The sequence below is a fragment of the Macrobrachium nipponense genome, chromosome 13 (assembly GCF_015104395.2).
Source record: "Macrobrachium nipponense isolate FS-2020 chromosome 13, ASM1510439v2, whole genome shotgun sequence".
NCBI lineage: Eukaryota > Metazoa > Arthropoda > Malacostraca > Decapoda > Palaemonidae > Macrobrachium > Macrobrachium nipponense.
The window spans coordinates 45,039,838-45,049,837 of NC_087206.1; the positions used below are offsets into that span (position 1 = coordinate 45,039,838).

The 10,000-nt window shown below is 38.8% G+C and overlaps 1 protein-coding gene across 1 annotated transcript in view; it reads left to right on the top strand.

Annotated features, from left to right (window-relative positions):
- Nucleotides 1-10,000, top strand: part of LOC135225776 (DNA-binding protein D-ETS-3-like) — a 344,616-nt gene that overhangs the window by 82,571 nt on the left and 252,045 nt on the right.

Genomic DNA, 10,000 nt, shown 5'->3' on the forward strand with positions numbered 1-10,000 from the left:
GCGTCCCCAATTTTGGAATCACAAAGGCCTCCGGAATCGATAGAAAAATGACGTGTGCTTCCCAAATTTGGGAATTTGAAAGGCCTCGTGAATCGGTGCAAGATAATGTGTACTTCCTAGACTGGGAATTAGAAAGGCCTCCGAAACAGGTCTCCTTTGTGGGAGTAAGGTGTTTCTTCAGCATTTCTGATAATGAAAGTAAATGGTGTGATGACCTTGACGTCATGAGAGAGACACAGGTGTGCATATAAAAATCTCACCTTCTTTAATATTGCTGATTATGATGATGTAGGCAGACTTTGCTTGGAACATAAGCATCTGTTTAGCCTTTTCTTATTTAAAGTTTTTTTTATATATAGATTAGCATTCCTTACCAAAAAGCGCGTAAGATAGCTAGCTGACTTTTTATTTGTCATAATAGGTTTTTTTTCAGAAATGCCACGTAAAGGAATGGGCAGTATAACCAGTTGTCTTATTCTGACTAGGAATGAATGGGCGATTCATTCCTAGTCTCCAGAGTTGTTTTTTAATAGCACTGACAGTTCGAAATGACTTGTGTTATGAGCAGTCATTCTGGGTTGTCGTGTTCCCCTTTGCATATTCACTCATTTCGGAGCCAGCGAGTAGATCAAATAAGCCACGTGATTTGTTTAACATTCTCGTAAGTTTGTATCTAGTTAGCTATCTTGTTCAGGTAATGAGTTTTGCTGACCAAAGGTTTACTTTTTATCTATTTATCATACCTAGGCAATTAGCAATTATTTTTAAAAAGTGCCGCCGTGTATACTGCTGATGTCTTTGTAACCATATTATTCTAGATTACAATCGTTACAGTGAGCCTGTTCGAAGTGAATACTTTTTACAGCCAAGGGTATAAACCCGGTATGTAGCCACCTCTAAACGTGGCGGAAGCTCCTTGGGACGCCGTGGTTAGTACTAGCCCCTCGGGGATCTAGGTATTATGTGTACCCATTTCTATATTGCATGGTCGACAAATTATATCAATAAATGATATAGTCGTGTGGCCGTCTACTTTACTTAGCATGGGTTTACCCTGGACTTTGATAAAGGTGAATACATACCGGGTTGATACTCCAGTCAAGCAACTTAATGATGGATTTTTAGATAATCATTTTCTATGTTAGGACAAACATTGCTGTTTATGATAAGTATGTATTTCACGAACGTGGAACCTAGTAAGGTGGCAAAGCTCGCCTTTTCATGAGTTCCCGTTGGCGTCTGTTCTTTTCTAGAAATGCAGATGATCTCTTCATTGTCTTTTCAAAGTGATCATGAGACTAAATCTTCTGTTTCTGTTTAAACTCTTCTTAATAGCGTGTTCAGCAACCATATCGGATTGCATCTTTTATTTATTTCTTAGCATTCGTCCACTACATTAAAACATTGGGTAGAATCGCGTCGGTAACTTCTCATCCAAACATCACAAACAAAGTTAAGTATATCTTAGTTTAACCAGACCACTGAGCTGATTAACAGCTCTCCTAGGGCTGGCCCGAAGGATTAGATATGTGTATGTATGCATGAGTGCATATAAAATACCAGATGTCAGCATCGATCAGGTGGAAAAGAAACAGTAAATGACCCTTATTGTTCTGGGTCAAAATCGAATTGCCATTTGACCTTCGATTTCTAAGTAACTGAACCCCCACCCTAGCATCACTTGGCACATTGGCCTTTTCAGTGGACTGTGCATGAAAAAGATTAATTCTCCATCTTCAGTTCAAAAACTATGCCTAAGGTTGGTCCCAATTTGGCCTCTGCCCTATTACAACTGACTTTGGTCTTAAGCATGACCTCTCCTTGTATTTGGCATCACTAGCAAATTATGCATGCCAGATTCGATGTCTGCATCTTGCATATTTAAAAAACAAAAAAAAGTTATGGGAGAATCAATTTCTTTTATATATATATATATATATATATATATATATATATATATGTATATAGTATATATATATAATATATATAAAGAGAGAGAGACAGGGAGAGAGAGAGAGAAGAGAGAGAGAGAGAGAGAGAGAGAGAGAGAGAGGTTGCTATAGATATAGACATATGCGTGTGTGCGTTCGTATACATATATATATATATAATATATATATATATATATATATATATATATAATATAACTATTTGTGTGCACGTATATATATATAATACCCAGCTCATGACCAGCGGAAGTACCAGAGATACATCCTATTGAATTTTTATGCTTTTTCAGGACTGCAACCCAGGCGCAGTAAAAAAAAAAAAAAAAAAAAAAAAAGTCCGCCATTTCTGAATAGATACAAAGATTTACAATAATTCAGCTTCCTGTCCATGAATGACACAGCACTCTCCGTCCCGTACGTGTTTTTCCCAGGCCCCGTGAAAGAGCGGATATGATATGTGCAATATCTTATCGGATAGAGCATTTTTGAAGGATATTTATGGTTCCCTTGATGTTCCAAATGTTTCTCATATTAATAAAATGCATGAAGCGACGTAATACTCCACAAGCTTATATGGCTTTTACATTGTTGGCAACAACTATAGAAAAAGGTGGTTTGTCAAATCTGGCGATATAATTTAACGATACCTCTCGATGCCATAACTGCGATCTTTTAAAAATGATAGTAAGTCTGACATATAGGCTGGCTAAACAAGCAAAAAGGATTCATTTCTCTTACATCTGCCTTGCCAGCTATGTTTTGTTAGTGGAAACTTTCCTGTAGTAGACAAAAGATACAGATTTCAAAATTATTAGCCATTACTATATCCCCTTCCAAAATAAGTGATTTGTCAAAAAGAGAATATATTTCAAAACCTTTTTGTTCTTAATTTGTCCTGAGTCAGTGCATTCGAAAAAAATGAATTACTTTAACCTTGACAGTGATTGTATTATGTAGACTTTTTGACATTCCCCGATTTCTCGGCCGTAAATAACCATGTTTTTGCGAGGCTTGATGATATGCACAGTAATTAACCTCATAGATTCAACATTGAAACAGAATCTTGGATGAACCCTTTAAAGAAAGAGAGAGCTTCCAAGACAAAGCCCCTCTGTACGCCTGCGCAGAGAGAGGACTGTCAGACCTACCCCTTTTATTCCTACATAATGCGCCACTCACCTCTGTCTGGCAAGCATTCCCGCACTTTCTAGAGACTGAGATCCTCCCATTCCAGAGGCTCGCCAATCCTACCAATTCAGCACTTTCTCAATTTTCCTATCTTCCTCACTTTCACCACCTCCGAAAAATACGCCTTTTTACCAAGCTATCATCCTTCCTTCTTTCTACAGGGCCAAACCCCGTCGAATCGCTTTCCTCCATCTTTGTGCACATTATATCTTGTCATCTCGTTGCGTTTCCTTATATTGCTTAACTTTTTAAAACATTTACACTTCATATATATCACTCTAACAAACCATTTCAGCAACTACCAAGGCTTCTAATTTTATCCGTAACCGAATTTCACACTTCATCCCCATGAAATAAAGTAAGTTGGTTCAACAACCTTTTCTCATCTAGTGACGTTCATCTTCTATTCTAAACCTCTCGCAGAGATCCTGCTGCCCCCTCCCTTGCTTCTCTGTTCTCCGCACATTCACAGTTATTTCACACCTACTTTTTCTGCTTGCATTCTGACATCTCCCGTCCATAAAGATAACTAGTACCCATGGAAACATAACCTCATTGTCCTTAATCCGTTTTTAAAACAAACTATAGCTGGTTCACTTAAGGTAGATCCTTGGGTGAGCCGTATACCTACTAGACGTTTGTTTGGCGGCCGCTGATTGGCTGGAAGCTGCCTACCTCCCAATACCAGCCAATCAGCGGCCGCCAAACAAACGTCTCGTAAGCATAGGGCTCATTCAAGAATATACCTTAAGTGAATCAGCTATAGTCACTCTTCCAGCTTCATAATCATAATAACTTATTGACGTTGGATTGCTCTCATCAAATATCCTTCAGCGCTGTATGCTTTCAGCAAGTCCGTTACTGAATTTCTAGAAATTATATCAAAAGCTTTATCTAGGTCCATATTCGCAACATACAGGCTTTTTCTTTGTCAAAGCCCACCGAGCTCTTTCCATACAAATCAAGTCAACATAGGAACACTGGGATTCTACAGACCTCTCTCAAATCCAGTCTGTTTTGGCCTCGACTCGGACCGGCCCTTCTTATTGTAGGCGACCGTTCTACCTTCTGGGTTGCAGGAAATGAAGTAGAATGCTCACTATTATTCCTACCTTCCGATCAACAAAGGTAAGCATCATTAGATTTGGTTAGTACTTCAGAGAAGTGAATGCTATGTAATACCAAACTCTCCCTGCCACACAAGTTCATGAAACAACTGTTTGACTTCCTCTGCGGCAAAAGACATACTTTAGTGGTTTAGTCGATTTCTTGACTGACCTTTCCAAAATAATAATGCCCAGTCTGGAAAGTTCTCCATGCTCAAATTCCACATGGTTTCTGTAACATTACCTCTAATAAATGATTTCCTTTTGACGTTAGACACCAATGGTCTTCTCTTATTTGCGTCAAATGATCTTAGTTCTTAGCTCTTTGATTACACCTATTTCATAGCCTTGAAGATATAAAAAGCAAGTAAGGTTTCATACTTTTTTTTTCCGGTGGATGCTTATACATGTGTTGGTGCAGTAAGTAACATCATTGTCATTTAAAAGTTTTTCATTGAAATTGAAGTTTGTGAATAATGAGAAATGGGAAGGCCTTTGCAGATTAAGGAAGAGACTAGAAATAGGAAGGGAACGCAGTTGCTGGGGGCTTCTGCTGTCAGTTTTTGTTTTGATTTCACTCTGACTTGAATCACACAAGACATCTCTATTCATTTTCCATTAGACCTTACATTTATCAGTTTTTTCAATTTATTTTTTTCCTATTCCTTAAACTTTTATTTATTCTTCCGTAATTTATTTTCTTTTACCTATTCCCTTCTTCATCGCCTCTTTCCTCTGTATTTTGTTTTTCACGTACCTGTACTTTTCAATTTCTCCCTTTTTCAGATGCCCTTCTTTCTACATCCTTTCCTTTCCATTACTTTCGTTTTCTGTCTCATTGAACCATTCATCTTATATCATATTTTACAGTACATTTGCTCTCAGCCCAAAAGGTTACTTCTATAAACTAAGTTTTGTGAACCATCTGATTACATTTCATTTTTGACGATCGATATTGCCATCTCACTGAACTACGTCGTCGTTTCTTCTTTCCCTCCATCTGTCGTGAGCCTTTCGATTCATGGCCAGCGTTTGTCTGCGAGGTTCCTTCACTCAGATTATTTTCTGTTCCTCGCCGTATTCCACCAACCATTGCCACTTGGTCACATTACTATCCTTTCCATTCGCTCTGTCATCTAAAACCTGTCTCTTCCCCTTTCGTGTAGTACTCTTTGTATGGCATTCGCGAAAAGACCATCTCCCCTTTCCTCCCCTTCCTTCTCTCTCCTCTTTTCTGCCTCAGTCCCCTCTGGAGTCCCGTAGTCCCCGTCCCCGTGAGAAAGGCCAATCTTAATGCAAAGAAATGATGTGGGTTGGGCCACTTTGTAGCGGCGGAGGCCAACCCGTACTAAACTCGTACACGGTGTTCGCATTAACCCCCGAACAAACCTCCGCTTCTGAAGCATCAGAAGTTATCGACCTTTTCCGTTAACTTTCACTCGGGGGTACTTAGCTGCAAGTGGCGGCGTCCGATGCTATACAGGAAAGGACGAAGATGAGAAGTGGCGGTTGGTGATATTGCTGAGAGAGAGAGAGAGAGAGAGAGAGAGAGAGAAAGGGGGCGGGATAGGAAGGGGGAGAGTCCCCTTAAGGTGTAAAGGGCGTAGGGAGCCCCCACAAGAAGGCCCCTTCCCCCATCCATATACGGTGTATCATCACTCAATGAAGAAACCATTAAGGGGAGCCCAGCATTGAATATCGCATTAGCTGCCTTCTTTTATTTGTGTTACTTCATGACTTGGGCTTCCAGAGGAAAATTTGCGTTTTATATTAGCTTTATGGGGTGATTAAGCGCAAAAATGACACCATAATAAGTGTTGAAAGCTCGTGCTTAACCCACTTACCAGAATTTTCCTGCGATGATTAAATCAAACGCGAAGGTTTTTCTCCGCAGACTTTCCCTCGTTGTGTCGACTGGTGGTAGTAAACAAACATACATCAGAGATTGTGCAGATAAAGCGATAGAAATGGGGTGGGAGGTCAAACGCCGACAGCGAGAGAGAGAGAGAGAGAGAGAGATAGAGAGAGAGAGAGAGGGAGGTTGTTCAAATGGAACATGGAAACCGATGATGTTTGAACTGATAATAATGATGACGAACAGGATGAAAGATATGACGTCCTAATGATGACAGATGATAACTGTGGTGATGAAATTGGAATGTCGATAAATTATATCAAAGGAAACTGATGAAGGTTAGTCACGATTCTATGAAAGTTTTAACTTTAGGATGATTACATATCTTTCAACATTGGTGAACGGATACAGCACTTTTTTTTTTTTTTTTATTGCACTTCATGAAGAGAATTAATCAGTGAATAAAAAGGTAATAGACGGAAACTGTTCATAAGAAATATTTTACGAATAGAGAAGTCGTTTAAAACTGGCCTTAATTAACCCCTGATGTGGATAATCCTGCTGCTGCTTGTTTCAAATGGGGTTAATCTTTGTGTTTTAGTGACTCACTCTAATCTTCAGCAATACTAAGTTTGATGGAAGAATTAGAATGCAGCTGAATCAGTATTGATGTTGATGTTATACATTATAAAATAGCTATTAACTGATAATGCAAAGATAATGTTGTCTTACCAATTTTATTGTGGCCCAGTTTATTTAATTATGTCCTCAGCAAACCACAGTGACTCCGGGATATTGAAGGTGGTGCACTTTCTAGGTACTACACGCTGAAGACGCGCACTGTTTTAGAGTGAAATATTACAACCATCGCCACAAAGATAAGGAACATTACTGTTCACCCAAAACTTCTCTTTTCATTTATTATTTTTTTCTTAAATCCCATCTGACAGATTGCATGTCCTTGGCTCAAAATTTAAAAACAGGAGAATCAGAATGCTAACATCTTGGCTCACTGGTTATGAACGTCAGACCCTTATTAAGGCAGAAGACAGCAATTAGACTTCGAGTTGTGTTGAAGGAGACGTTACATTTCAGCAGTTATTTCTAACCCAGGACTAAGTTTTAGAACCAGTTATCTGGTGTGGACGTATCACCATGAAGCGGGAACTTGCATTTTATGAAGACTTCTGGGAATCTTTTACGTATTCAGCCTGAAGATGCAGACACATGAAGAACTTCAAACGAAATCGATTACAGTTCGATAACAGACAAAGAAAACTGTTGTAATGCTCACACAGTAACATGGACACTTCAAACAAAGTTCTTATATACGTCACAGTCCACCGGTTATGACGTCAGTTGGAGTGAATTTGCTTCGGCATTTATTATAGGCAATCAAGGGGTGAGTGTGCTGAGTCGATATCGTTAATGGATATCTGTCAACTTGATATGCATTGACATTTTAATCTTCTTTTCGTCTGAATAGGGTTACAATACGTTGTTCCCTGACTATAGGGTTCTTTTATTTTACTGCTGAATAGCAGGGCCCTGTCAGGACCTTTGACTATGGTCACGGGTCACGGTAACCTGGGACTAGTTTAAGACACTGCTCACTGAGATGGGATAGGTTGGAAATCCAGGTTAAGCTTATAGTTAGACGAAGGAAAATAAAAGCTAATAGAACTGTGGTATGTGGCAGTGAAATTTGACTGGAGGCTCAATAATCCGATTATCATTTCCACATTTAACTTTCTCTAGCCATTATTTGCTTCTTAAGGCACGTGATAATTGGAGCTGGTGACGTTAGCTGTTTACTTAGCATATAGTAATAAAGATGCATTATACATGAGTGAATGGCAAGACTTTTTAATGAATACAGCCCTCCGCCCCCCGCCCCCCCCGCCCGCCGCCGCCGCTCTCTCTCTCTCTCTCTCTCTCTCTCTCTCTCTCTCTCTCTCTCTCTCTCTCATGAGTCAGTGAGTGAATAAATGGATGAAATTATTGACAGACATGCATGCTATGTGTCTTTTAATCGTGCGCTTTCAAAATTAGCCAGAATTGAGATCTTATAAATCGACAAAAGTCCAGTTAATTTTTCCGTTTAACTATCTTGTATTTGTCTCTAAGGGGTTTTTATCCGAGTTGCATTTAATAAAACTGAAGAATGTTTCTTGTTTTCTGTATGATTTTCAAAATCGGCAATTATATTCATTTTAAGTATTTTTTGAAAGTTGCTCTTCCTTAAGTAAATGCAGATGACAATAACATAAGGATTAGATACCCGACTCTCATGTTTTTGTAACATAAATCTATAATTAGAGCCTTTTACAATTTAATGTATAAATTCCCAGTAAAGTCTCTCCTGGGGCACCACACAAAGTGATGTCGATGTGCGTATCCAGTTAAATCGAATCTGTGAAACTTTTAATTTTTCACTATTTTTGAGAGAATAGTAATAGAGGGAGAAACCGTATCGGATCTTTTTCAAGTTTGTGTCTATGTCAAGTTAAAAGTTCTTTCGGTACACACAAAAGAGACCTGACTTTTCTTAAATTGTCGATCATGCCCTACGCGCTGTTCAATGCCTTCCTCTATCAAATCCATTAAAATTAATTTTCCCATATTTTCATTCAAAGATACTGTTGGATTTTTTCTACAATTCTATTGCGCATTCGTTCTGAAATTATTGAGAAATTTATCACCGAAAATTGCCGAAACGCAGAATTTTTTTTAAGCATATTCACTAATCAAAACTGAGACATGCCACATTTTTAGGATGTTCCAGTCAATAGCTGTCATTTAAAGCTAACGGTTGTCAAGCTTTTCCATGTTAGGATAGTTATAAATAGGTGTCATGTTTAAAACTGACTGACATGATTTCTGGTATAAATATCCATCATTGTAAGTTTTGTTTTCTTCTCCATTCATTTTTTTTCAAGACTTTACCATGATTTTGCGTCGTCTTGAATTGATTCAGATTGTACCACATGCACAGGCACCTGAGGTCCATTCTTATTTTGCCAAGATACGAAAAACCATCCTAAACAAGAAAACTATAATTCCACTGAAGCCAATCTTGGCTTATTTTACCTTCAATGATAATATAATCATAATTATTGATTTCTGTCTCATCTCAGGTAGTGGGAGCTTGAAACGTTTAAGGGAAATGCCGCCATAGCAAGTAAATAGAAACATTAAAATATTCCATCAAAGGCACATTTTTACTTTACCGACGAATGAAAGCCCTGTGCAGAAAACTTCCCCAACCTCCCGCTATGAGGATGATCTCTTGATGTTGAGGCCCTTTCTTTTCCTCTTTCGGGCCATCTGCACAGCCTCTCTTGGTCTTCCGCTCCTCTTTCCTTGTGATACTTCAAAAATGGACACTTTTCACCACCCTATCGACCACCATTTTTCCCATATACTAGACCCATCTCAAATGTTCTGAACTACCTTTTCACCCAGTTACCCTTTCCACTATTTCCACTGAATCTCCACATTTTTCATACTTTCATTTCTTCTCATGAAACACGTAGTAAGTATACATTTCAACTCTACATCTTCCCGTTTTCTTTCATTGCCTCAACATCGACAAAAGGCTCCCGCAGAGGAGAGTTGACTTAATTAACAGCCCGTTCGTACATTTCTACCTGAGCGTATTATGTGCATTAAGATGAATTTGGTGGGGAGAATCTTGAATAAAACGATCTTCACATTTTTTACGGGAAATACTATATCATATAAATAGATGTATGAGGTGCCTATTGTCTTTGGCAGAGTTTCCCCACGAATCCACCGCGTTTCCATTCTTACTCTATTTCAGACAAGCCTCACTGGACGGACTGACATCCAATCGTGTTTTTTCACAACTGTCACAAAGGGCTTGCTTGACATCACAGTTT